The sequence below is a fragment of the Bombina bombina genome, chromosome 3 (assembly GCF_027579735.1).
Source record: "Bombina bombina isolate aBomBom1 chromosome 3, aBomBom1.pri, whole genome shotgun sequence".
Classification (NCBI taxonomy): Eukaryota; Metazoa; Chordata; class Amphibia; order Anura; family Bombinatoridae; genus Bombina; species Bombina bombina.
The window spans coordinates 168,442,423-168,469,650 of NC_069501.1; positions in this window are offsets into that span (position 1 = coordinate 168,442,423).

The window sequence follows — 27,228 nt, forward strand, 5'->3', positions numbered from 1 at the left end:
GATCATACTCATCTTCAGTATGTCACAGTACATGTTGGCATTCATTGTTCCCTCAATAAACTGTAGCTACCCAGTGCCGGCAGCACTCATTCAGGCCCAGACCATGACACTCCCACCACTATGCTTGACTGTAAGCAAGACACACTTGTCTTTGTACTCCTCACATGGTTGCCGCCACACATGCTTAACACCATCTGAATCAAATACATTTATCTTGGTCTCATCGGACCACAGGACATGGTTCCAGTAATCCATGTCCTTAGTCTGCTTGTCTTCAGCAAACTGTTTGCAGGCTTTCTTGTGCATCATCTTTAGAAGAGGCTTCCTTCTGGGATGACAGCAATGCAGACCAATTTGATGCAGTGTGCGGCGTATGGTCTAAGCATTGACAGGCTGACGCCCCACCTCTTCAACCTCTGCAGCAATGCTGGCAGCACTCATACGTCTATTTCCCAAAGACAACCTCTGGATATTATGCTGAGCACGTGCACTCAACTTCGTTGGTCGACCATGGCGAGGTCTGTTTAGAGTGGAACCTGTTCTGTGAAACCGCTGTATGGTCTTGCCCACCGTGCTGCAGCTCAGTTTCAGGGTCTTGGCAATCTTCTTATAGCCTAGACCATCTTTATGTAGAGCAATAATTCTTTTTTTCAGATCTTCAGAGTTCTTTGCCATGAGGTGCCATGTTGAACTTCCAGTGACCAGTATAAGAGAGAGTGAGAACGATAACACCAAATTTAACACATCTGCTCTCCATTCACACCTGATACCTTGTAAAACTAACAAGTCACATGACACTGGGGAGGGAAAATGGCTAATTGGTCCCAATTTGGACATTTCCACTTAGGGGTGTACTCACTTTTGTTGCCAACGGTTTAGACATTAATGGCTGTGTGTTGAGTTATTATGATGGGACAGCAAATGTACTCTGTTATACAGGCTGTACACTCACTATTTTACATTGTAGCAAAGTGTAATTTCTTCAGTGTTGTCACATGAAAAGATGTAATAAAATATTTACAAAAATGTGAGGGGTGGATATTATTACATAGCAGAACTATATGAGAATACTATGTATAAAGAAGGGGAATACAGCACTCAGCACAAAATACTCCTGATTGATCTGATATGCAGATTAAAGGCTGAAACATTTGTATCCAGACACAAAAACAACTGACACACCTCGGTTAACTCAAAAAGCCATGATATTTATTCCTTTCACTAAAACAAAGGTAGCATGCAAATTTCACAACACATATGGGGCCCCACTGCAGTGGATAAACTAACCACAGTATGTATGTTAATACAAATACCGTTAGATATGATATGTGCTACAAAATGACAGAGATACATTGATATACAATAGTATGCGGATTATGCCAACAAATAGTGACTGAGAACACCGATAGATGTATATATCTATTATAAAAGTCCTGATGAAAAGACTTGATGTAGTATGATTCCTTTAAGTCTCTAAGTCACTGATAAGGCATTAAACACAACTGGTAGGAACTGACATTATCGAGGTAAGAACGTCCTCAAACATCAGTTAGCCAGACATCTCCAATCTCAGCAATTTTCAGCTCGTTTTCCTTGAGCAGCACATGTAATTGTAACAAATGCATACGACCTTGTTTGTTGCAGCATGATCCGGGTATGCTAGGCAAAGAGGCATTCAGGTAAGTGGACCGGGACTCCTCCTCTGACGTCCTTTCAATCCCAACAGGTAGCGGTCTGTATCTTTGCTCTAAAGAACACATGTCAGACTTGAAGCTCCGTTTATGGGTAAAGCTGATTTCTTACGCCTCTGCCAAGAAACTTTTACAGCTCCTTATAATCCATAATCCGCTTACTATTGTATATCAATGTATCTCTGTCATTTTGTAGCACATATCATATCTAACGGTATTTGTATTAACATACATACTGTGGTTAGTTTATCCACTGCAGAGGGGCCCCATATGTGTTGTGACATTTGCATGCTAGCTTTGTTTTATTGAAATAATAAATATCATGAGTTAACCGAGGTGTGTCAGTTGTTTTTGTGTCTGGATACAAATGTTTCAGCCTTTAATCTGCATATCAGATCAATCAGGAGTATTTTGTGCTGAGTGCTGTATTCCCCTTCTTTATACATAGTATTCTCATATAGCTCTGCTATGTAATAATATTTTTCTTTTTAAAAATATACTGAATCTATATAATTGATTTTGGGGTCTGCACCAGGCCTATGTTCAGCTAACGCTGGCTAGGTATTATATTTTGTAAGACTTTTCAGATTTATAAACACTATTTACAAGGTGTTTCTGAAAAGTATAGTTTCTCTCCCTACTTTTATTTTTAATTTTATTTTTAGTTCTATATATATATATATATATATATATATATATATATATATATATATATATATATATATATATATATATATATATATGTCATATTTTTAAATGTATATATATATATATATATATATATATATATATATATTAATTAAATAAAAGACAAGCACAGTAAACCCTATCCAGCACAGCACATATAGTCGCAAAAATATATAAACCGTTTGGAACTGTAAACCACTCAAAACCACTCACGTAACACAGTTGTCAAGATGCAACAAACTAATTTATTCACTAAATGTAAAACAAAAACATGCAATAGTTAAACAGACGGAAAAAAAAATGGATACAATTCGTCTTCATTACCCCAAGCACAAACAAGAGAGCTCTTATTACTTTGCAAAAAAACCAGTGCGTCCACTGGTTAAAGCTAAGGTATAGTGATCACTAAATATGCCTCTCATGCAGAGTGTAAGCTGTAAAGTTAATAGCGTTATAGCGTTAGCTTAGTTAGTTTTAGGCTGCATTTGAAGGAAGCAAAGAGCCAATGTCCTCCTGTATTGTGTATAAACAAGGATCAAACGTCAAAGCAGTTCAGAGTGGTCGGGAGCATGTGTGGTTGGTAATGAGATACACTGTCGGGGCCTTTCAGTATTGATGTCCCTTTAATTAGTCCCAACCACTCGCTCTAAAGTGGAGCGAGCTGAACCAGTTCCAGAGGGGTCGAGTGTATCACTTTGCAGGGGTAATCACATATCTGCTTAATCTCAGGTCTTGCGCTGTACCACAGAGCGCGCTGTCAACAAATACTGTGTATATTACCTGAATCCAAAGGCAGTCCAAAAATTGTTTTCACCCCTGTGTCAAGATACCCAACCAAATGAATAGTCACCGCTCACCACATAGGCTAGAACCATCCGCTTATATCCTGTATAAGATCCATTAACGAGGTACTAAAGTTAGAACGCTGTAATTAAAAAACAGCGTGGAAGTCGGCGGCAGGCTGAATCAGCTGTTATGCTACACGTGTTTCACCCACAGAGGGCTTTCTCAAGCTGAATGAATATCCAGTGTGACGATTCAGCTTCTTTTAAATACTGACAGCAGGTGAAATAGAAAGCTAAATATAACATTGCACATTCAATCCAAATACTTTCTATAGCCAAAATGACAAAAATAAAACACAATAAAAGAAAATAGTGACTGTTGCAACTCTTGACAACTGTGTTGAGCAAATAATTCAAACTCTATAATAATTCTTATCTCATACCATATATGTAATAATACATTTGATCTGTGTATATACAAATATTAGTGAGCTCCCAGAAGTGGGGTAATTTGAAAGAGACATGAATTACAGTATATGATGAATGCTCTTCCTTAGTTAATCCTGCATAGTCTTAAGGGTATACATACTTTAGAAAACCTCAGTTATTAAGGTATTTTACTATGAATACATTCATTCTAAAGTGAGTATTTCTTAACTCCCTAAGATACAGACTGAGCATCACAAATATTACAGATAAGCTGTTGATAATTTAAAACCATTCTGCAACTAATATCCTACCAATTCACAGAGAGTTCCATTTCTTAAAGGCATATACACATAACCTATGTAGGCATCCAATAGTATGAATATGTTCATATGATTAAACATCAGTATAGCTAATGGGGCGAGATCGCAAATTCCTGTATATTTATTTGATAGTCATGAAAAATACGTTCACCATTCCCATATTAGTTGCTAAGAAAGGGGGCAAAGATCAATTCCTCATTTAAACCATTTGGTTGCATCGAATGAAGATTGTATATCCATTTGCATTCAGGCTTTAATAATAGATTATCCCAATCGCCTCCCCTCTCACTGATGTCTATAAGTTCCAGATCCATAAATTTTAGGTCATGTACACTGCTTTGGTGCATCTCAAAAAAATGTCTCGCAACACCACTATCCTTAATTTTAGTATTAAAAATATCCCTCCTATGTTCCTTCATGCGTTCCCTGAACTCGCGGTTTTACCCACATAGAATCTTGGGCATGTACAGTAGGCATGTACAGTAGGCAGCATAAACTACTCCCTCGCTTCGGCAAGTAATATGGCCCTTGACTCTATGTGGGTAACCTCTGTTATCAATTAAAGTCTGGCCCTTGTTAATGTGTTCCAGATTTAAAACAACCATCTTTCTTTTGATGTATTCCTAGCCAGTCTTTATTACTCGTAAAGTGGCTATGGACTAATTTATCTTGAATGGAGAGAGCCCGTCTCGCCGTCATTAAAGGATAGTCACCTACTATTTTGAGATCATCAGTGTATATTTTGAACATTTCTTCTGAGGAGCAATTCCTTTTTTGTCTCAGATATTGTCCAATAGGAATCACATTAATTTGGTGTTGTGGATGATGGCTGGAAGCTTCGAGCAGTGTATTTGCTGATGTACTTTTCCTAAAAGTTTCCGTAATTAATCTATTGTCCCTCTTGGATATTTTTAAATCCAAAAAGTACAAAGAGTCCTTACTCCATTCTTAAGTAAATTTAAGGTTCCAATCATTAGTATTTAGTTCTTGCATAAATTTGACCAGCATATCAGATGTGCCCTCCCATAATAGGAGGACATCATCGATATAGTGAATCCATAATAGGATCATTTGGTCATATTCAGTGGCTATATTCAAGATAGTTTCATTCTCCCATCTTCCTAAATACAGACAAGTATAAGTAGGGGCACAGCACGCGCCCATTGCTGTGCCCCTAATTTGTCTGTAAAATTTACTGTCAAATTTAAAATAATTCCTGTTAAGGACAAAGTTAAGGAGCAACACTACGAAATTAGTATGATCATTAAATTTAGGACCCCTTTGATTTAATATTTCTTTAATTGTTTCAGTACCTTTCGTGTGGGGAATGGAGGAGTAAAGCGATTCTACGTCAATTGACACTAGAATTGTGTCAGGTGTAAGTATTACATCATCCAGTTTTTTTTAAGACATCAGTAGTGTCTTTGACGTAGGAGGGTAGAGATGTTAGATAGGGGCGAAGGCACCAGTCTAGATATTTAGTTATCCCTTCAGTCAGTCCCCTCAGGCCTGATACTATTGGTCGACCTGGGGGGGGGTACTTTCTGCTTGTGTATCTTTGGTGTTGTGTAAAATGTAGGTATGACAGGAAATTTAACCTGCATGTAAGCAAGTTCTTTTTTATTTATTAACCCATCTGTTTGTGCTTTAAGCAGAATATTATCAAGTTCCTCTTTGTATATATAGGTAGGATTATTTCTAAATTTTTCATATTGAGAAGTATTATTCAATTGTCTTATACATTCTAACCGATAATCCTGTTTATTAAGTAACACAACGTTCCCACCCTTGTCTGACGGCTTCACTTGAATATTTTGATCCAACATCAGATCCTTTAGTGCCCACTGTTGTTCCCCTGTCAAATTATCTTTTCTATTTTTAGTGGTTGATAAAGTCTGCAAATCTCTTTCTCCACCAATTTAACAAAGGTCATAACAGTGGACACCATAGATAACGATGGCATATAGGAGGATTTAGGCTTAAGGTCGCTAAAGCCAATTCCCATAGTGTCTACTGTTTCACTTGTGTCATCAGAAAGGGTGTTAAGGGTTTCCAAAGCTATTCTATCATGCATGTCTAAGTTGGTTGACATAGTTCTGCCCATATTAAGTTTGCTAAGAACAATTTTTCTAGCAAAAAGATTTAGGTCTTTGCATGCAGTGAATCTGTCTAAATTATTGTTGGGACAAAAGGTGAGTCCCTTACTAAGTACTTCAATGTGTCATTGATTCAAAGTTTTGTTAGACAGATTCACAACTTCAAGGCCCTGCTCATTGGATGTGGTTATTTTGAGGTTTTGTTGCCCTGTTGGCTCCTCAGAGCATATGTAGTTGTTTTTTGGTCAGTGTTGTCTATGTTTTCTGCCACCCCTTCTTCTCTTTTTTTGTCTGTCAATCTCCTGTTGCCTAAAAAATTGCCCCTTCTTCTACCTCTATTGCGTCTTGGTGATTTACTGGTCTCTGTTTCTGAGCCTGATTTCTCAGAGTCAGAAGTGCCAGACCTTTGTCCAGCATAATCATATACCACACCTTCCTTGTAATCTAATAGATCCCTTAAAAATGTCCTCCTTTTTCTAGATTTAATTTCATCCTGTAGTTTCCTAAGTTCAATTCTAATTTCCTCATTTAGTTTAATAAATTGTTCATTAGATTCCCATTTGTGGAAATTAACATTGGATTCCTGAACCTCATTATCTATTATACCTTGTTTAGCCTCTGTTTCTTTAATGATTAGTTTCATTACTTTTAGGGAACATTCTGTTAAACATTTTTCCCATTCCTCTTTAAAGTCTGTTGTTAATGGTTGATTTAAATTCACCCCCGGTTTCTTCCTTAATCTAAAACCACGTGGTATCATCTCATTATCAATGTATTCCCATTTAATTTTAAGTTGTTTAATAAGATTATTTTTATATATTTTATAATCCTGAAAAATATTTTTCCCCACAACAGCCACTGACTCTTTAGATGCTTCCAAAACAAAGGTTTCTGTTAAGTTAAATTCCCATTCACTCTCATCAATGGATGCCATAATTCTATGCTATTAGTGTATGGCTAAGAACAATCCACAGTTCCAAAGCAGTAATAACCCTGGCAGCAAGGTAATAAAGGGTACTGCTACCCAGAAATATGTTTAAAAGAGAAAAACCAGCTAGCCTGGGAAAGTGCAGTGACTTGTGAGCTGTGGTCCACCTGTCTTAGTATTAGATGAGGCCACATTCAGCTTGAGAAAGCCCTTTGTGGGTGAAACACGTGTAGCATAACAGCTAAATCGGCTTGCCGCCGACTTCCACGCTGTTTTTGGATTACAGCGTTCTAACTTTAGTACCTTCTTAATGGATCTTATACAGGATATAAGCGGATGGTTCTAGCCTATGTGGTGAGCGGTGACTATTCATTTGGTTGGGTATCTTGACACGGGGGTGAAAACAATTTTTGGACTGCCTTTGGATTCAGGTAATATACACAGTGTTTGTTGACAGCGCGCTCTGTGGTACAGCAAAAGACCTGAGATTAAGCAAATATGTGATTACCCCTTTAAAGTGATACACTCGACCCCTCTGGCACTGGTTCAGCTCGCTCCACTTTAGAGCGAGTGGTGGGGACTAATTAAAGGGACATCAATACTGAAAGGCCCGACAGTGTATCTCATTACCAACCACACATGCTCCCGACCACTCTGAACTGCTTTGACGTTTGATCCTTGTTTATACACAATACAGGAGGACATTGGCTCTTTGCTACTTTCAAATGCAGCTTAAAACTAACTAAGCTAACGCTATAACGCTATTAACTTTACAGCTTACACTCTGCATGAGAGGCATATTTAGTGATCACTATACCTTAGCTTTAACCAGTGGACGCACTGTTTTTTTTGCAAAATAATAAGAGCTCTCTTGTTTGTGCTTGGGGTAATGAATGATTCTTGGGTATATATAGTACACGAATTGTATCCATTTTTTTCTCGTCTGTTTCACTATTGCATGTTTTTGTTTTACATTTAGTGAATAAATTAGTTTGTTGCATCTTGACAACTGTGTTACGTGTGTGGTTTTGAGTGGTTTACAGTTCCAAACGGTTTATATATTTTTGTGACTATATGTGCTGTGCTGGACAGGGTTTACTGTGCTTGTCTTTTATTTAATTAATCCTTTATTTATAAACCCCTTGCACCTGTGGCCTCATCTAATACTAAGACAGGTGGACCACAGCTCACAAGTCACTGCACTTTCCCAGGCTAGCTGGTTTTTCTCTTTTATATATATATATTTATTATTATTATTTTTATGGTGCTGAATTGTGTGAACGTAGATGTCCATTAAATAAAGTAAAAATAATACTGTGTTTTACTTTTAAAATTATTGCTTTATATGCCTGGCCTAGTTAATTAAGAATAAAGTTAAATTATGACACAAATCTTGTATCTTTCTCCTTTTTTGAATCAACTCAATATAGTTATTAAAGAGACAGGGAAGACTTAGGACCCTATTTAACAAATGCCCAGCATTACAGCCAGCGGTCAGCAATCTGCTGCCTTCATTTAGCATTGCACAAGTGGCTGCTTGTGCAACCCTGGCCCTTGCTCATACATGGACAACCGATTGGTCAATCACCCTGGTCAGACTATTCCAGAGAGATTGCAAACCTCCAGCTCGGAGCTGGTGTATAGGTTAGGAAGCAGCAGTCCGATGACCACTTCGACTGCACCTGCAGCTTGATAAATGGAGTCCTTAATGTTTGCATAGTACATATCAGTAAGTACTGCATTGCAAAAAATCTGCATACAAAATTAACACTTTGAAAGCGTTTAAAATTTGCACTGTTGTGCAGTACAGGGACATATGCCAAAAAAAAAAAAAATTAGCATGTTTATCTTTATTGTGGTTAGATATAAATGAGCTCCTGCGCTGATCAAACAATCCCTGTGTGAAATATTGTAGGGTACAATTCCAGAATCTAGCAGGATTTACTTTACCCTCTGTGGGATCTGTGAAAACTAAAACTTATCTCAGAGCTAAGTTATCAAAAATAACGACAATATACAGAATTTGTTTTTAACTACACATAATAAAACTTTTTTACGGGGAATTAAATTCTAAATGTAGTGTCCCTTTAAACTCAAAGTACTGAAAAAAAGGCTTCGCTTTAGATGTATAATGAACTTGTCTGATGCCTGTATACCAATATTTGTCTGTATTTCATATGTCAAAAATAAACCTGAAAGCTTTTTGGATTTAAATCTCATATTTCAGATGGAAAATGCAGTAGCTGTGTTTTCACTCAAAGAATTTTGATAGACTACGTTTTGTAAATCTAAAATGTAAAATAGCTTTGTTTTCCTGTTGTCATTCATAGGTCTGCTTAGTTCATTGCACTAAAGTATAAAACCGTTTCTATTGCAGTGTAAGCACTGTGTATTTTACATTTATACCAATTGTGTCTTGCTTGACGAGTCGTTTAAAACTATAGTCAATGCGCTACACATTGAAGCCACCTGTTAGTGTTTATACATAGAAACTTCATTCTTGTGTAAGATGTGTTTAGCAAAAACTGTACCCTTTAATTAGAGAAAGGCAGGTTTGAGAAGCCATACAGATTGCAGTGTTTTCCACATTCTATGAATGACAATGGGAATTATTTTACATGATAATAACGGTAATATTCTTATCTTTAAAAGAATGAGGAATGAACAGCCATTATTTGGAACCTATCTTGTAGGTTGTAAAAAATGTTTACCACCCAACAATCCATTGTAAAATGTTTTTTTTTTTAAAGGGACATGAAATCCATGTTTTTTTCTTTCATGATTCATACAGAGCATGTGATTTTACACAACTTTCCAATTTACTTCTATTATCTAATTTGTTTTGTTCTCTTGGTATCCTTTGCTGAAAAGGCTAATTGATGGCTACACATATATGCCTCATGTTACTGGCTCACCCAATGTGCTCAGCTAGCTCCCAGTATTGCATTGTTTTAAGGGCAGTAAAAGCCCTTTATGGGCTATGGGTAGCTTAGGATTTTTTAGACTTTAGTTTTTTATTTTGGGGGTTAGTTAGGTGTGGGGGGGGGTTATTTTTAGGGGGGACTTGGTAATTTTTTTATGTAAAAGAGGTGTTCAACTTAGGGCAATGCCCTACAAAAGCCTCTTTTAAGGGCTATTGGTAGTTTATTATTAGTTTAGGGGTGTTTTTATTTTGGGGGGCTTTTTTATTTTTAAAGGGCTATTAGATTAGGTGTACTTGTTTTTATTTTTGATAATTTAGTTTATTTTTTTGTAACCTTAGAGTTTTTTATTTTTCATATTTTTAGTGTTTATTATTTTTTGTAATGTTAGATTTTTTATTTTTTTCCCCTAGTATTAGGTTTATTTAAATTTGTAATTTAGGTTTTTTTAATTAGTAGTTTTTTTTATTTTATTAGAAAAGTAATGTTAGGTTAATTTATAGTTTAATGTTAAGTTTTTTATTTTATTTATTTTTTTATTTCATTGAGGTTCTTTGCAACAAAGGATACCAAAGAACAAAGCAGATTACATAATAGAAGAAAAGTGGAAAACTGTTTAAAACTGTATTCTAGGGATTCTATTTATAATACTATGGCCTCTATTTACCAAGGTCTGGCGAACCTGATCCGACAGTGCGGATCAGGTCCGCCAGACCTCGCTGAATATGGAGAGCAATACGCTCTCCGTATTCAGCATTGCACCAGCAGCTCACAAGAACTTCTGGTGCAAAACCGCCCCCTGCAGACTCGCGGCCAATGAGCCGCCAGCAGGGAGTTGTCAATCAACCCGATCGTACTTGATCGGGTTGATTTCCGACGATGTCTGTCTGCCTGCTCAGAGCAGGCGGACAGGTTATGGAGCAGTGGTCTTTGTGACCGCTGCTTCATAACTGCTGTTTGTGGCGAGTCTGAAGACTCGCCAGAAACACGGGCCGTCAAGCTCCTTTCAGAGCTTGATAGATAGGCCCCTGTGTGTGGACAAAAAGAGATCCTGCCCACATGCCTTTGGGGCCTTTGGAGTAAAATCAGGTACCAGGATTTAAGTTTGCACAAAACATTGCTTGTGCAACCCCACCCTCTGCTCTCAAGCAAACAATTGCACAAGAGCAGTGCTTGTTAGTCATCCTAGATTACTGTTTTTCAAGCCTGTCCTCAGGCCTCCCTAATAGGCCACATTTCGAGGATATCTGAACTAGAGCACAGGTGAAATAATCAGCTGCTTAATAAACATGGTTATTTTACTTGCGCTCACCCAAGGTAATCCTGAAAACATGGCCTATTGGGAAGGTCTGAGGACAGGTTTAAAAACCAGTGTGCTAGATGAATGAGTCTGGGTTGTCTGTCAATTGCAACCTCTGAGGTTGCGGACTCCTTTTAAAAGCACCGTTTAACAGGCTTGTTCTTCTTAGCTTTCAGTTGCAGGGTCAATGCTCAAACCTGTTTTGACAGGTTTATAAAAGGAAACCTCTGAATCATGAAAGTTCAAGTTTGACTTTACTATTCCTTTAATACAAATGCAGACTTGTTATCAATAACAATAGTGATATTTGTGTGAGTGTGTTTGTGTTTATGAACTACGTAATTTAATCTCTTAAGGACATATGATGGAATTTTTCCATTATAAAACAATTGAGTAAACTGAAAGCTGTGTCCTTAAAGGGTTAAAAGAGTACAATGCAAAGTTTAGTAGGCACACACTTATAGTACACTCTCAATCAAAGTTACACACTGCACCCAAAACAAATCATAAAATCAAAATATATGTTCTAAAATGTTTATATCCTAGTTTATTTAGTAGTTCATCATATCAGAAGTCTTCATACCAAAATACTGTTTCCTCAGTGCAATAAACCTTGATGATTTGTTTTTCATTTCGTAGCAAATTCTCCCAGGTTCATTCTAAACTAAATTAAGGTAATTTTGGAAGAATGATTGCAGTGTTTATGCAGTGAGTTTCAGGCTTCTTAACTGTAACTCTGCATATTGCGTACTTGTTGATTATTTATGCTAAGTCCAATTTTTGTTCTGTAACATTTGTAGTAGATAAATGCATGAATAAACAAAGACATTTTTCCATATTTCCATATTTATTATTTTGGTTAACTTTTTGTATTGTTTGATTTAAATTACAACTATGTAATGTATTTCAAACATTTTCCCACTTATAATTTCTCTGCTGGAAATTAAAGATATGCAGAACACCACCTTTCATATAAACTACATTCTATAAAGTCAGAGAGCAACAGTTTTTCTATGTAATATTGTAATTATGCTGCTTTCCTTTAATTTTTTTATACAAATTTTATGAACAGGCAATTTTCCTATGAAATAAATACAAAGATGCTTGTAAAATGCATCCATTTTATTGTTCTGAACATGTGTATCTAAGTGCTGTGCTTGAGAGCTGCTAACATATATCCGAGAACTATTTCACATATGTTTGCATTAGTTATGTACTTTCGATGGTTGGAAAAATTTGTTTTGTTTTGATTTATCTTGTAACATTAAAGGGACACTGTACCCAAAATGTTTCTTTCATGATTCAAATTGAGCATGACATTTTAAGCAACTTTCTAATCCTTGCTGATTGGTGCTGTCCATAGTACTGAAACAAAAAAAAACTTAGATGCCTTCTTTTTCAAATAATGATAGCAAGAGAACAAAGAAAAATTGATAATAGGAGTAAATTAGAAAGTTGCTTAAAATCGCATGCTCTTTCTGAATTACAAAAGAAAAAAAATTGGGTTCAGTGTCCCTTTAAGAACCAGATTGCGAGTGGAGTGCCAACAGTTAAGTGCAAGGGAGAAGGGGTTTATTGCAGGTGTTTGCACTCATCGGGTTTACCACTTTTATATTACAAGCTTAAGTAAACGCGATTGATTGAACGCAATCCCGATTTACGCTAGATGAATTACCATGTGCCCAGAGCTCTGGTTAACTGTTTCAAGAAACTTAAAATTGTCACAAAACACACCAAAAATACATCACAAAGTACACTTACACTCATAATAACACAATCTAATAAAAATTATTACAAAAAATTGCACCAAAAAAGTTATAAGGGCTCAAATATATGAGGTCTTAGGTGTAAGGGAAAAAAAGGCAGACAAAAAGCTTTAACATAGAGATACATATACAGGGAGTGCAGAATTATTAGGCAAATGAGTATTTTGACCACATCATCCTCTTTATGCATGTTGTCTTACTCCAAGCTGTATAGGCTCGAAAGCCTACTACCAATTAAGCATATTAGGTGATGTGCATCTCTGTAATGAGAAAGGGTGTGGTCTAATGACATCAACACCCTATTTCAGGTGTGCATAATTATTAGGCAACTTCCTTTCCTTTGGCAAAATGGGTCAAAAGAAGGACTTGACAGGCTCAGAAAAGTCAAAAATAGTGAGATATCTTGCAGAGGGATGCAGCACTCTTAAAATTGCAAAGCTTCTGAAGCGAGATCATCGAACAATCAAGCGTTTCATTCAAAATAGTCAACAGGGTCGCAAGAAGCGTGTGGAAAAACCAAGGCGCAAAATAACTGCCCATGAACTGAGAAAAGTCAAGCGTGCAGCTGCCAAGATGCCACTTGCCACCAGTTTGGCCATATTTCAGAGCTGCAACATCACTGGAGTGCCCAAAAGCACAAGGTGTGCAATACTCAGAGACATGGCCAAGGTAAGAAAGGCTGAAAGACGACTACCACTGAACAAGACACACAAGCTGAAACGTCAAGACTGGGCCAAGAAATATCTCAAGACTGATTTTTCTAAGGTTTTATGGACTGATGAAATGAGAGTGAGTCTTGATGGGCCAGATGGATGGGCCCGTGGCTGGATTGGTAAAGGGCAGAGAGATCCAGTCCGACTCAGACGCCAGCAAGGTGGAGGTGGAGTACTGGTTTGGGCTGGTATCATCAAAGATGAGCTTGTGGGGCCTTTTCGGGTTGAGGATGGAGTCAAGCTCAACTCCCATTCCTACTGCCAGTTTCTGGAAGACACCTTCTTCAAGCAGTGGTACAGGAAGAAGTCTGCATCCTTCAAGAAAAACATGATTTTCATGCAGGACAATGCTGCATCACACGCGTCCAAGTACTCCACAGCGTGGCTGGCAAGAAAGGGTATAAAAGAAGAAAATCTAATGACATGGCCTCCTTGTTCACCTGATCGGAACCCCATTGAGAAACTGTGGTCCATCATCAAATGTGAGATTTACAAGGAGGGAAAACAGTACACCTCTCTGAACAGTGTCTGGGAGGCTGTGGTTGCTGCTGCACGCAATGTTGATGGTGAACAGCTCAAAACACTGACAGAATCCATGGATGGCAGGCTTTTGAGTGTCCTTGCAAAGAAAGGTGGCTATATTGGTCACTGATTTGTTTTTGATTGTCAGAAATGTATATTTGTGAATGTTGAGATGTTATATTGGTTTCACTGGTAAAAATAAATAATTGAAATGGGTATATATTTGTTTTTTGTTAAGTTGCCTAATAATTATGCACAGTAATAGCCACCTGCACACACAGATATCCCCCTAAAATAGCTATAACTAAAAACAAACTAAAAACTACTTCCAAAACTATTCAGCTTTGATATTAATGAGTTTTTTGGGTTCATTGAGAACATGGTTGTTGTTCAATAATAAAATTAATCCTCAAAAATACAACTTGCCTAATAATTCTGCACTCCCTGTATATACATGTCTAAAGATGTATATGTATGTATATTTATATGTCCATATAGGTATACATTTGTATTTATGTATATATATCTATTTATGAATAAATATAAGGTATTGTGCTATGCGAAGAACATGTGAAATATTCATATTTGTATGTTGGGTTAGCGCCCTTGAGAATATGCAGTCAGGTTTACACACGAGAAGGGTTTTTTCCCCCACTTATTTGCTCCATTGAATTCTACGGGGAATATGTGAATGTGCATGCAATATCCTAAGTTTAGCTTTTTGGTTTTGTCGGGTTAACCATGTGAGTGAAAACAATTTACTTTTAACGCGTAATACAAGCACAACCTGATGAGTGCAAAAAGCTTACTTCTAGCACAGTTAACATTTGAGTGGGAGCGTTAAATAACACTCCATTTGTAATTTAGCCTAAATAAGTACCTGTTTAATCAAATGCACCTAAACAGAGATAGAGACATGAATCACCTCTTGAAAGTTGCAAGATTAGCTATTTGTGATACTGATACAGTTTCCATTGCTGTTGTAAACAGTGTAAACCGGTGGTAACATAAAAAATCCCTGTAAACTTTAATGGATACAGTTGTTACCGCCAGTTTGCAACAATGGAAACTAGGCCCATTTATCATTTTGTTTAGCCAGTAAGAATGATCTATCTTCCTATTTTCCTAGTGATCTCATCAGAAGCACATTACATTCTAAGGTTAAAATAAAATATTCTAAAATGCTATTTCTACAATTTGTTAAGTGTATTGGGTGACCATGTTTGATGAAATAAAAATATAAAGGGACAGTAAATTTTGAAAACAAGAAATGTCTACACATTTAATAAACCCCTGAATAGAAGTTAATCCATGCCACACAAGTGCATGCATGGCGCATTATCAGTATTTTACAATGTAGTGTTTTACTAACACTGAATCTTCAGAGGAGAAATAGACAACCACTAAGAGCACTTACCCAATGAAAAGTAAGTAATGACTCTAGCAATATGGCCTCTGATTAAATAAAGGTTGCAGAAAGGGAGCATCTTTCATTTAAAGTGTGTAATAACACATATGTATGGTTTAAATAGATCAATGTCTATTATGCTGTAGACAAAGGTATTTGAAATGATTTAAACATCATTCCAATGTCCATTTAAATGTAGCTTAATCGAAACCATCCTGTTTAGGTTTTGAATTAATTGAATGGAATTTACAGTACTGTTATACTTGAGCCATCATTAGAAGAGACAGTTAATATGTCTGCAAAGGCAAATAAATAGCATGTCTGACTTGTTGGTTTATCATGGACATTACCTCTTTGTAATGTATTGTTTTCTACTATGTTGTGATATCAAGCTCATTGTATTTTTTTGAATTACTTATTAATAAACTTATTTTTATTTATTTTTTATTGAGATTTGCTTTGGTTTGTATCATTTTTAAGAGAATTTATGGATGAATATATATATATATATATATATATATATATATATATATATATATATATATATATATATATATATATATATATATATATATATATAATGGATGAACTCAATTGCCATTCTGGTTCTTATTGGCAACATTTGTGTTTCAAGTATCACTCAATCATTTTTATGTTGTGGGTGTTGGACAAGTTCCGCTTGTATCACCATTTTATTCTTATGTTGAAGCTGTGATTTATGAATGTTATTTCTACTTACATAGTCCTGGTTTGTTGTTACGTTCCTGTATATGTCAATTTCACTTTAGGTCCATCACAGAGATTTTTAAAGTCAACTGTCCATTAATCTGCTTCATTGGCAAACCGAACTACATATAAGGAAACATTTTAAAATGTGTCTTTACACATTGCTGCATATTTGCTACATTGTAAATTGTTTTGTTTCATTTGAGAATGGACATAACAAAATGTATAACAGATTTTTTTTTTTCATGATTCAAATAGATATTTCTATTCTGAATACACAATAGTTTTGTTGTCAGGCTTGGTAGAGAGAGAAACCTCTCTACCAAGCCTGACAACAAAACTATTGTGTATTCAGAATAGAAATATCTATTTGAATCATGAAAAAAAAAAATCTGTTAAAGTCCTGTAAGAGCCAGACAGTGAATAAAAGTAGGGAGTGCACACACAAGACAAGTTATTAGTGTCCATTATAATCTAAATAGCTTCACTCATCATCAGTTTTTCATGCAAAACTGCTGATTTTACAACATTCTTTTAACTTACAGATTTGATTTAAAACACTTATTATGTAGTGATTATTAAATTATTGCTTTTTCATTTCATATAAAATTAATCTATTTTTTATGTCACAATAAATTCCCACTGTGTTATTATCCTAAAGCTCTCTCTGTTAATGGCTACAGATGGTTAATAGAACCATTTTGGGGGACAAACAAGAAAAAGGGATTACTTTACTTATAATTAGCTATTTCATCTTAGTTGGATCCAAATAAAATATTTGATACAGTAAAATAAACATTCCCAAGGAGAAGTACATTCAGTTTTCTAATTAATCAAGTCTGTGACAGAAAACACTAATAGGTGCAATCCTATCTTTACTGCTGCAGTTACTTAGGATGTCAATTATAAAGAAATGCTTTGTTAATGACATGCATTCCCCCTGCTCTTTTGTTTGTAAAGTGACCAATCAATAAGTGTCTTCTGTATAGAGACTAAAAAAATAATTTTGCACCAGATAAGAACTGATTGGTCCCTCTAGTCTGCCAATTCTTCTATCTAAACATCTTATCTTATACTGATATTTTCTGTGTATAACTGAATTATCGAGAAAAAAAGGTATCCATTCCTGCCTAGGAGAGTTTGTTTTGTATTAACATAGTAACTATCCAGCCTTATTATGATTGTGATATGAAAGAAAAATCTGGTTTCTTACACTTATATTGGGTAAATAAACAATAATTTACTTTTCTCCTCTTTAAAGAGGTATTAAACACACATTGTTAGTTGCACAAAGGCATTTAAAGATATTGGGGTAGCTTTACCCTCCCTCCTTCACCACTTCAAAGGTGGTTTAGCACTGATTCAACTTAGTTAATTTAAAATAACTTATTAAATAGGTATTTAAACAGACATATATTTCTGTCTAAACTCCATCAAATGGCTAAATATATAAATGTTTATATATGTACTAAAATATTCACACCTAAAATACCTAGTATGCCTACTGCTATTACCCATGTTTTTCCTAACATGATTGTTGATGCATATCTGATAATCCACTTTAAGAGAGCAAACAACTAGAGAGACATGGTTCGTAAGAGGAAGCAGTAAACTCTAGTCCACAAAAAAAGTAGATAGCAGTATTAACCCAAGCTTCCCTGGGAGAAAGTGGAACAAGCACAGTTTTCAGTTGTATTTTAAAGCAAAAGACAGCAAAATAATGAAAGAATGTTATACTTCAATAATGAAACATGTCATGCATTGTTACATTTTGAGTTTTATGATCCTTAAACTATAAATGGGCTAGTAATGGTTTTCCTCTAGGCCTTTAACCCCTTACTAGTAAAATATATTAGATTTTTTCACCCATGTGCTATGTTTTTCAATTTTCTAAGAAGTGTGAGACAAGCATATTTTTTACACAAAAGCAAGAGGTGTTTAATGACAATTCTTATTTATAAAGAAAAGCATTGCAATAGTGTAACCTGAAAAAGAAGCTGCACCAGCTCACATGGGATATGCTTGTGCCACATCTAGTGTTTGGTGCTAACACATGTTATCAGCCCCTACAAACTTTTTCTGCATTTTTTTCCATGCTCAATGTGCCTCTGATGAAATGCATGTGCTCATGCGCGAAACGCATCAGTTAATAGATGCTTCCTAGACCTACTGTTAACTGCTTGAATAAAACCTACCTTGCACTGGCAACCTGGCTCCGGTACTCATTTCTTTCTCCTTGCTTGCCTATAGTGATATGGCTGCACCTCATTGATGAGACCCACAAAAGGACAAAATGGTTGATTGGGGTAGGCATGTTCTTCATACAGAGGAAAATTGACTGTTATTTTATTGGATGGATTCTTCTTTAAAGGTTTGATATATAGTTCAGGAAAGTTCTCCTAGAAAGCACGTTTTGGCTAAAATAGGCTACTCCCAGGTGGTGATGCATCAAAGAACAAGATACTGAGCAGTTGTTCATTCACAGCCGAGCACTTCTTTCTCTAGGCTTTTCATTTAAAATTGCCTTAAAGAGTAATACAGCCAATAAAACTACACAGGTTGTATACATGTTTTAATGCATAAATCAGATCATAGAATATCCCTTGGAGTATTCCTAGTCTAAAATATATAAGGCTAAATGCCCATGGCTGTGTAGTATGGCATTTGGTTGACTTTTGGGGCTGGTAATACAGGCCCTCATTTGGATGTAACCTTTCCTTATTCTTTTCTAGAGGTTTTTCTAAGGCTTTTAGCATCATTGCTTACTAGGTACAGGTTAAGGGGTTAATAGTTAACCCCTTATTTGCCTGGGGACTGCAACACATTGCACACAAGGTGTTAATTAGAGTTTTCACCCTTGCCAGCAATGTTGTCTGTGATATTGCTGCCCAGATTACATTACTATGGATATATTATGTCAATGTCAAATCTGTGGCCATGCTGTAATCCAGGGTGTAATATTTTGACAGCTATAAAACAGCAACCAAAACGTTCATATGCAACCCTCACCATTTACTGGTGATGTTACCCTTAACACTTACAAGAATATCCCATCAAAATGCATTTCTTTGTTTTACATTTGGTTGCTCTCTGGAATCATTGTCTGTAATACTAAATCAAGATGTTTTGAAAACTATGAACAAACTAGGTATGTGGATTCGTGACCTAATGAATCAAGAAGAAGGCGGCCACAAGCCGAATTTATTATTGGGAAAGTGCAGCACACTGAGATCTATGCAAATCCAGATCTTAATGTGTTGTACTCTTACAAGAATAAATCCAGCTCTGATTCATTAGGTCATAAAGTGCAATTATTTTAATACATTTAATTGATAACATAATTGATAAAAATGACTACATGTCTTAAAGGGATATGAAGCCCAAACAAATGTTTTTTATGATTATTTTTTTTTTTAAAAAGTTTCCTATTTACTTCTATTATCAAATTTGCTTTGTTTCTATGATACCATATAGTGCTCCAGAAATGGGCGGTCTCTTAAACATACGTCCATGCTTTTCAGAAAAAGATACTAAGAGAACAAAGTAAAATTGATAATAGAAGCAATTTAAAAAGTTGTTTAAAATTGCATATATCTGAATAATGAAAGAAACATTTTGGGTTTCAAATTCCTTTAACGTACAATGCACAATATATTTTAAGTGTAGACGTTTGCACGTGCATGAAATAATAGGCACACAAAGCTTTGCTATTTATAAATTTGTAGTAACACGTTTTATGTTATGTCCATGACAATTAAAGTCAATCAATCAATAAATAAACAAACCTTTTACAAAGTTTAGATTGTCAGTTTGATCACTACAGGTGCCATTTATAGATATTTCTTGCTCTATTTAATTACTTATTTTGATGCTGTTATCTTGTTTGTTTATTCTTGTTGCACAGACAACATTTGTTTATGCACACAGGTTGTCAAAAATAAGAGGAAAATGACAACTCCAATAAATGGACATTGACAAAATAAATGTATTTATTTAAGGTTATAATGTGGTTAGAAATCTACTGACAATCTTATTGGCAATTCTTCATAGATTAGTACATAAATCATTAATAACTGCAAAGTACTTCCCATTTAAATGATAAAACATTACTTACTTTATTATAAACATTTAAACATGAATAATAGTATATGAATGCAGCAAGTAAAATAAATATAATTAACCGTGACATTTCTGTACAAAATATAATGCCTGTAATTTGACTCATAGGTGCTCCAAACATTAGCCAGGAATCTTTGAGATTCTAAAAGCTAAGAAGGGGACAAACGTGACCAATTAAGTTTTAGATTTGCTGATACAAGTCCAGCGAGTGCATGTTCTTTGACAGTGAGATGGATTGTTGATTTTCCAGATAGATAGATAGATAGATAGATAGATAGATAGATAGATAGATAGATAGATAGATAGATAGATAGATAGATAGATAGATAGATAGATAGATAGATAGATTCATGGTTGTATTTTTATTTTGTAAACAAATAAAATATCAAATATAAGCAGAAAGACAGATAGATATCATTGTTATTTGTTTTACAAAAAAATAATAACTAGCATATTAATATTCAAAATACAGAACAAAATACAATACACGCTTTATATTCATATTATACAGACTGCAGTAGTTTCTTTTATAGTGATTCCTTTGGGTAATCAACAATTTTATTACTTTAATATTACCGAAGTTACCATTTACTGTGGAAATAGGAAAGAGCAAAAAAGCAATTTTGGATCAATGACTTGACATTTCAGGTCACCTTTAGCAAAGTGAGTTGAGCAAACTCTTTTAAAGTGGTAGAATTATGTGATAGGACATATGAGTTTGAGACAAGGAAATCTGAGAATATTTATTGTCTTTTTTTAACCATTTTAAAGTATCTACTCAGTTTGTTAAGGAATGAGTTATGTTGACTTTTGCAGAAATATAATGTATTGAATGTTTCCCTGTTCTTTTTACTTAAATGACATCACTCAATAATTCACTTATGAATCATCTTTTCCTTTCAAAATGTTTTTGAGTTATTTGTGTCTATTTAAAAATCTTGAAAACTGGTATCCATTAGTAACTTCTAATTCTAATTGGTGTTCACTGATGTTCTAAAAAATGGGAGCCAAAAAGCACATTTGAAGCTGCAACTGTTACAAAAACAGTGAGATAATCTAAAAATAAAGTTGGTAGCTGTGAAATGCAAATTGGTTAAATGCATGTTAAACGTACTTGATTGACAACTACAAATATAGCATGGAAAGTCAGTATATACTGTGGCTGTTGAATAACCCTTCAAAATGAAGTATTTTTAAAGGGATACAACTCCTAATTTTGTTTTCTTTCACGATTCAGATAGAGTATGCAATTTTAAGCAACTTTCTAATTCACTCCTATTATCAAATGTTCTTCGTTCTCTTGGTATCTTTATTTGAAAAACAGGGATAAAAGCTTAAGAGCCAGCACATTTTAGGTTTAGCACCTGGGTAGTACTTGCTGATTGGTGTCTAAATGTAGCCACCAATCAGCAAACGCTATCCAGGGTTCTGAACCAAAAATAGGTTGACTCCTAAGCTTTCATTCCTGATTTTTTTTTTAAAAAGATACCAAGAGAAAAAATAATAATAGGAGTAAATTAGAAAGTTGCTTAAAATTGCATGCTCTATCCAATTCATAAAATAAAAAAAAAATGTGTTTAGTATCCCTTTGATAATGTCTACTACATTTGCAGTTATAGATGTTATAGTGAAAATCATAATAGTTAAACAATGATGATTGTAAATCTGGTTCAATGGTTGAATGTTTTTTTTGTATTTTTTATTATTCTTGCTTAAAGGATTACTTTCTGTTATAATTTTTAAGCTAAACAACTAACATATTAAAGTTAATAAACATTAATTAAAACCTACTGACCTATATTTTCTCCAAAACGAAGTTTCATAACGTTCTAAAAGTTATATCTTTTATTCGCCGATGATGTCACGTTATCCTGCCCACTATTTTCAGCACTGCATGTTCAAAATACTTAAACCAATAACTTTGTGTTTAAAGCGCCATTTTGAAACCTAGGTATTGTAAACGGATTGGTACAGAGCAAAGGATACCCACGGAGTGGGTTTGGAAAACAATTATATTTGCAGACAAGATTTCTGATATACGGTAGAGATATGTTAATGAAATGCTATTGATAAAAAGCGTATTTGGGGTAGTTAGTTAGTAACAGGCATAGAAAATATTTACTTACAGTGGCCCTTTAAGAAAACTAGTGTATTATTTATTAAGAATGTAGTCACATTTGCAGATATATAAAATACATTCAGTTTCTTTCTTCAAAATTATAAAACACTAGAAAACTATTTGGGAGAGTTTTCTTTGCAGATCCAATATCTGTAATTTAGTATAATGTATTTAATTAATTTAACAAATGTTTTAGATATTGGTAATACATACAGTATGACTTTATTTAGCAATCTGGCAGTGCTTGCAAGAATGCAGGTTGCAATAGTATAACTGACTTCATCTATAGCACTTGTATATTATGTTTTATTCTTTAAAAGTGTATTAATATTATCTGCATTATCTGTAACAGTCTCTGTTATAAACATACGCTATTGTTTGTAACAGAGACTGTTACAGATAATGCAGATAATATTAATACACTTTTAAAGAATAAAACAATATACAAGTGCTATCACAGTCTCTGTTACAAACAATAGCGGAATACTATCACAGTCTCTGTTACAAACAATAGCGGAATACTAACGCAGTCTCTGCTACAAACAATAGCGGAATACTATCACAGTCTATGTGACAAACAATAGCGGAATACATTCACAGCCTGTGTTAAAAACAATAATAGGATCCTACTCATGTTCGTCTGAGCTGTTGACTCAGCTTTAAGTATAGACAGCGTATAGTACAGATGAATAAAACTATAACAGCAACCAGACTCCACTGAATACTTAATTATATAATGTATTAAAAACAACTATGCATAAAAACAAGTGGTTTGGCCACAGACCAGGGTTACAGTGGTACAAAGTAACTTCCTAGACCCCCAGAGTACTCTTTGCAAGAAAACTATAAGACCCTCACAGTGCTTGTATGAAGTCCCAACACTAATGCTAGACCCAGTCTCTTCACATTATACCTCTTATGGTTAGGGGGTGTCACATGAAGAGACAGTGTCTATCATCAGTAGATAGAGATAGATAAATAGATTACCTGCACTAATAAAAGGCTCCCCTGCTTTAGGATTATACAAATTCTGCACATGTCTATGTATTGACTGGCTGCTATATGTTCCAATGCACCTGCTGCACCAATGGTAGTTCCACCCCAATCTAGTCATTAATGTTTCTTAAAGTTTATCTGCCCTATTTGAACCACATTTTAAGTAGTATATATTTACTAATTTCAAGTGTATATATACACTAGTCTGGGACACTAAGAAATTAATACATGTTTTGGCTATATTTAAAAGGTTAGGAAAGTCGATCTTAAACTTGCATAATTCAGAGAATTCAGATACAGCATGTCATTTTAAGACACTTTTAAAATCACTTTGATTTTCCATTGTTGAAAATGGATATGCACATATCCTACACTAGTGATATCTGGTGATTGGTGCCTGTACACATTTGTTTCTTGTGATTGGCTAATTCAGACATTTTTTTGTTTGTTATTTTCCTTTTCTATTTATAATGCAGCAAGCTGTAAACAGTGTATTATTATTTTGAAGATAAGAGTTTGCACTCTGATATTCCCTTTTGAAGTTGCTTGTTAATTAATTATTCATTTTCCAGTTATACATACCTATTATGTACTTTAAATGTATTTGTCTCTGTACTTTTTTGGAAGCACTTTTCTTTTTTTAAAGAATGGATATTTGGTCTGTGTGTGAAACAAACTAATTGCTCTCACCATAAATTAAGACCTGCACATTTATTTACAAGCACAATAAAATGTATTGCTTACCACAGCACATAAAAGAAAAGCCGCATATAAAAGTGAATTTAATTTCCAAGCAGCCAGTGTTGACTTCAGTCATGAATAGAAAACATCACATTGATTATTGCAACACCAAAAGAATTGCTTCTTGTGAATATTTAATTTTTAAGACATGAAAGTTGACAAACATTGCATCTAAGCTTTAATTTATTTAAGAACTGATTGAAAGTGATATTTTGAAGCATGGTCATACCTTTTTATGCATGCCGAATATAACGTTATAATGTTTGCAATGAGTCAGCATATATATGGTGCACAGTAATAATAAAGTGCTTTTTAGATCTGCATCTGTAAGTGTCCTGCAGTGTTGATTGATGTAGCTATTTCAAATAGTAATTTATAAAACTGTTATTTACTTGTAAAGGCAGATTTTTGCAATTTAATAACTGAAATTATTTAAAAAAACAAAAAAAAAAAACAAATGCACGGTTTCATAGCAGTATTCTCCCACAATAAATTTACTTACACTACAACATATTAAAGTGAGGCAAATTGCTTGTTATTTATAAAAAGGTGTAGCTAAGAGTTTTTTGTTTTTTTCTTGAGATTTATTTCACCAATTCTGCTAATGCTTGTTTTGATTTGAATATTGTACTAGGCCCATTTTAACATAAGTTCAACATTTGGAGAAATATTACAATGCATTAATTTTGGAGGAGATTAAAGGGACAGTCTACTCCAGAATTTTTTTGTTTGTTAAATAAATACCCATTCTCCAGTTTTGCATAAACATCACGGTTATATTAATATACTTTTTACTTGTGTGATTACCTTGTATCTATGACTCTATTTCAGTTATTTTGACAATTAGTGCTGGCTCATAAATTACTCCACGGGAGTGAGTACAATGCTATCTATATGGTACACATGAACTAGCATTGTCTAGCTGTGAAAACCTGTCAAAATGCACTGAGATAAGAGGCAGCCTTCAATGGCTTAGAAATTAACATATGAGAATACCTAGGTTTAGCTTTCAACAAAGAATACCAAGATAACAAAGTATATTTGATGATAAAAGTAATTTGGAAAGTTGTTTAAAATTGCATGTCCTAGCTGAATCATGAAAGTTTAATTTTGGCTACACTGTCCCTTTAAAGAGCATCATTGATAAATGCAGACTGGGTGTGCTGTTCTGGATTCTCCTGCATAAATAAACTGCATTGTTCCAACAAAGAAAACTTTGCACACTATGTCAAAAAGTTGGACAGTTTTTATATGGAATACATTTTATTTAAAAGACCATTAAATACAGTAGAATGGTATAACCAACAAATGCAATAGCTCTGTAGCAGTACTTTTTTTTCTGACAAATTTTAAAATGTACTTAAATTTGACTGCCCCTGAATCATGTGACAGCCATCAGCTAATCACAGACTTATCTATGTATACACTGCAAACTCTTGCACATGTTCAGTAGTAGCTGTTGCCTCAGGAAGTTTGTTTTTTAAAAGACTGCACACAATCTGATAATGGAAGTGAATTATAAGATCTCTATCTGAAACTTTAAAGAAACATTAAACTCCTGGTCACAACTGCATCTCTATTTAAAGCCATTTATCTTTAGACTGGGTGCCGCTATCTTGTAGCACGCATATTGTTGCATCCTCCGATAGAAGCAGTGGTGTTTTCACAGATTATTATTGCTACTGCCTTTTGGCAGCTGTACCTTGCACTTTGGGTTAGATTATACAACGAAAAACAGAAGCTTTACATATTTGTATTTTTTTTTACAAAGTTTAAAATTTACAAAACAAATATAAAAAGGCCTCAGGAATAATAAAGAGAAATGTATCCACTGCAAAAATATTCAGCTCCCTCTCTATATTGTGCACTCGAAACTGAAGAAAAAAATAAGTCTTGTCAACAAGACAACTGTATCACTGATAGGTGAATGCCCAGCACTTCTATTACTGTGTGTGAGTATACTTAAATTCCAAGATGGCGGCACCCAGTGTAAAGATGCAGGGCTTCACTAACTAGCACTTGTAAAGGGTTGAAATAAGAGAACGCTTTAAAGAGAGCTTTAGGCACAAGAGGAAAAACAATAGCATTGTGAGTAGTAACTGTAGATGAACCTAGCAGTTTAATGTCCCTTTAAGTGAAAATATTTTTTAAGGGTTGATAAAGATAGACTTTTTATTCTAAAATTTAAAAGAAAAGTTTTATAGTTAATTAAAATAAGTTATTGTAATAAATTCTAAACCTAAAATAATGATTACATAATTGTTATGGTCTATATTATATTTTAGGTGTAAAACAAAAGTAAACCCACAAGACCTTCTCACTATATATATATATATAAAAAATATTGGAATAGGCTGGTGCTAAGGAAATTTAATCTCTTAATCTTATAAATTTGAGCAGGTGATAAAGCCGATCAGATATTACCATTCATTACACATGCTTTAATGCACTGAACTGTAGCACTAAAACAATCTGAGTGTGTTCTGCACTAAAGTCTACCACTTGCCCATGCACACATACACAATAAATAAATAAAAATTAAGAAATTAGAAAATCGGACAGCAGAGCTGGTAAGGACTTTCCAGCAGGGTTGCTTGTACATATTTTACATTTAATTTTTCAAGGCAGATGGACAGATTCTCAGGTTGGGTACATTGTTTATCCATCACTTGTACTTGGGGCCCTAAAGCTTTATTCATATTTTCTAAATACTTAAATAACTAATATAATTAAAACATCTTTATACTATTATCAGGCTAAACTTTGCTTAGAATATACCATTATGACTAGCATATAATTAGCTTTTTAGAGTCCATCCATATATTCTCATTTGGTTCAAGTGACAGTGTGGAAAAATAGTTTATTACTAAGTATAAATGTATGTGTGTTTATATAAGAAACTTCAAAGGTACCCGTAACAAGTGGAGGTGTCACTGACTGGTCTTGTGAGCAATAAGCATT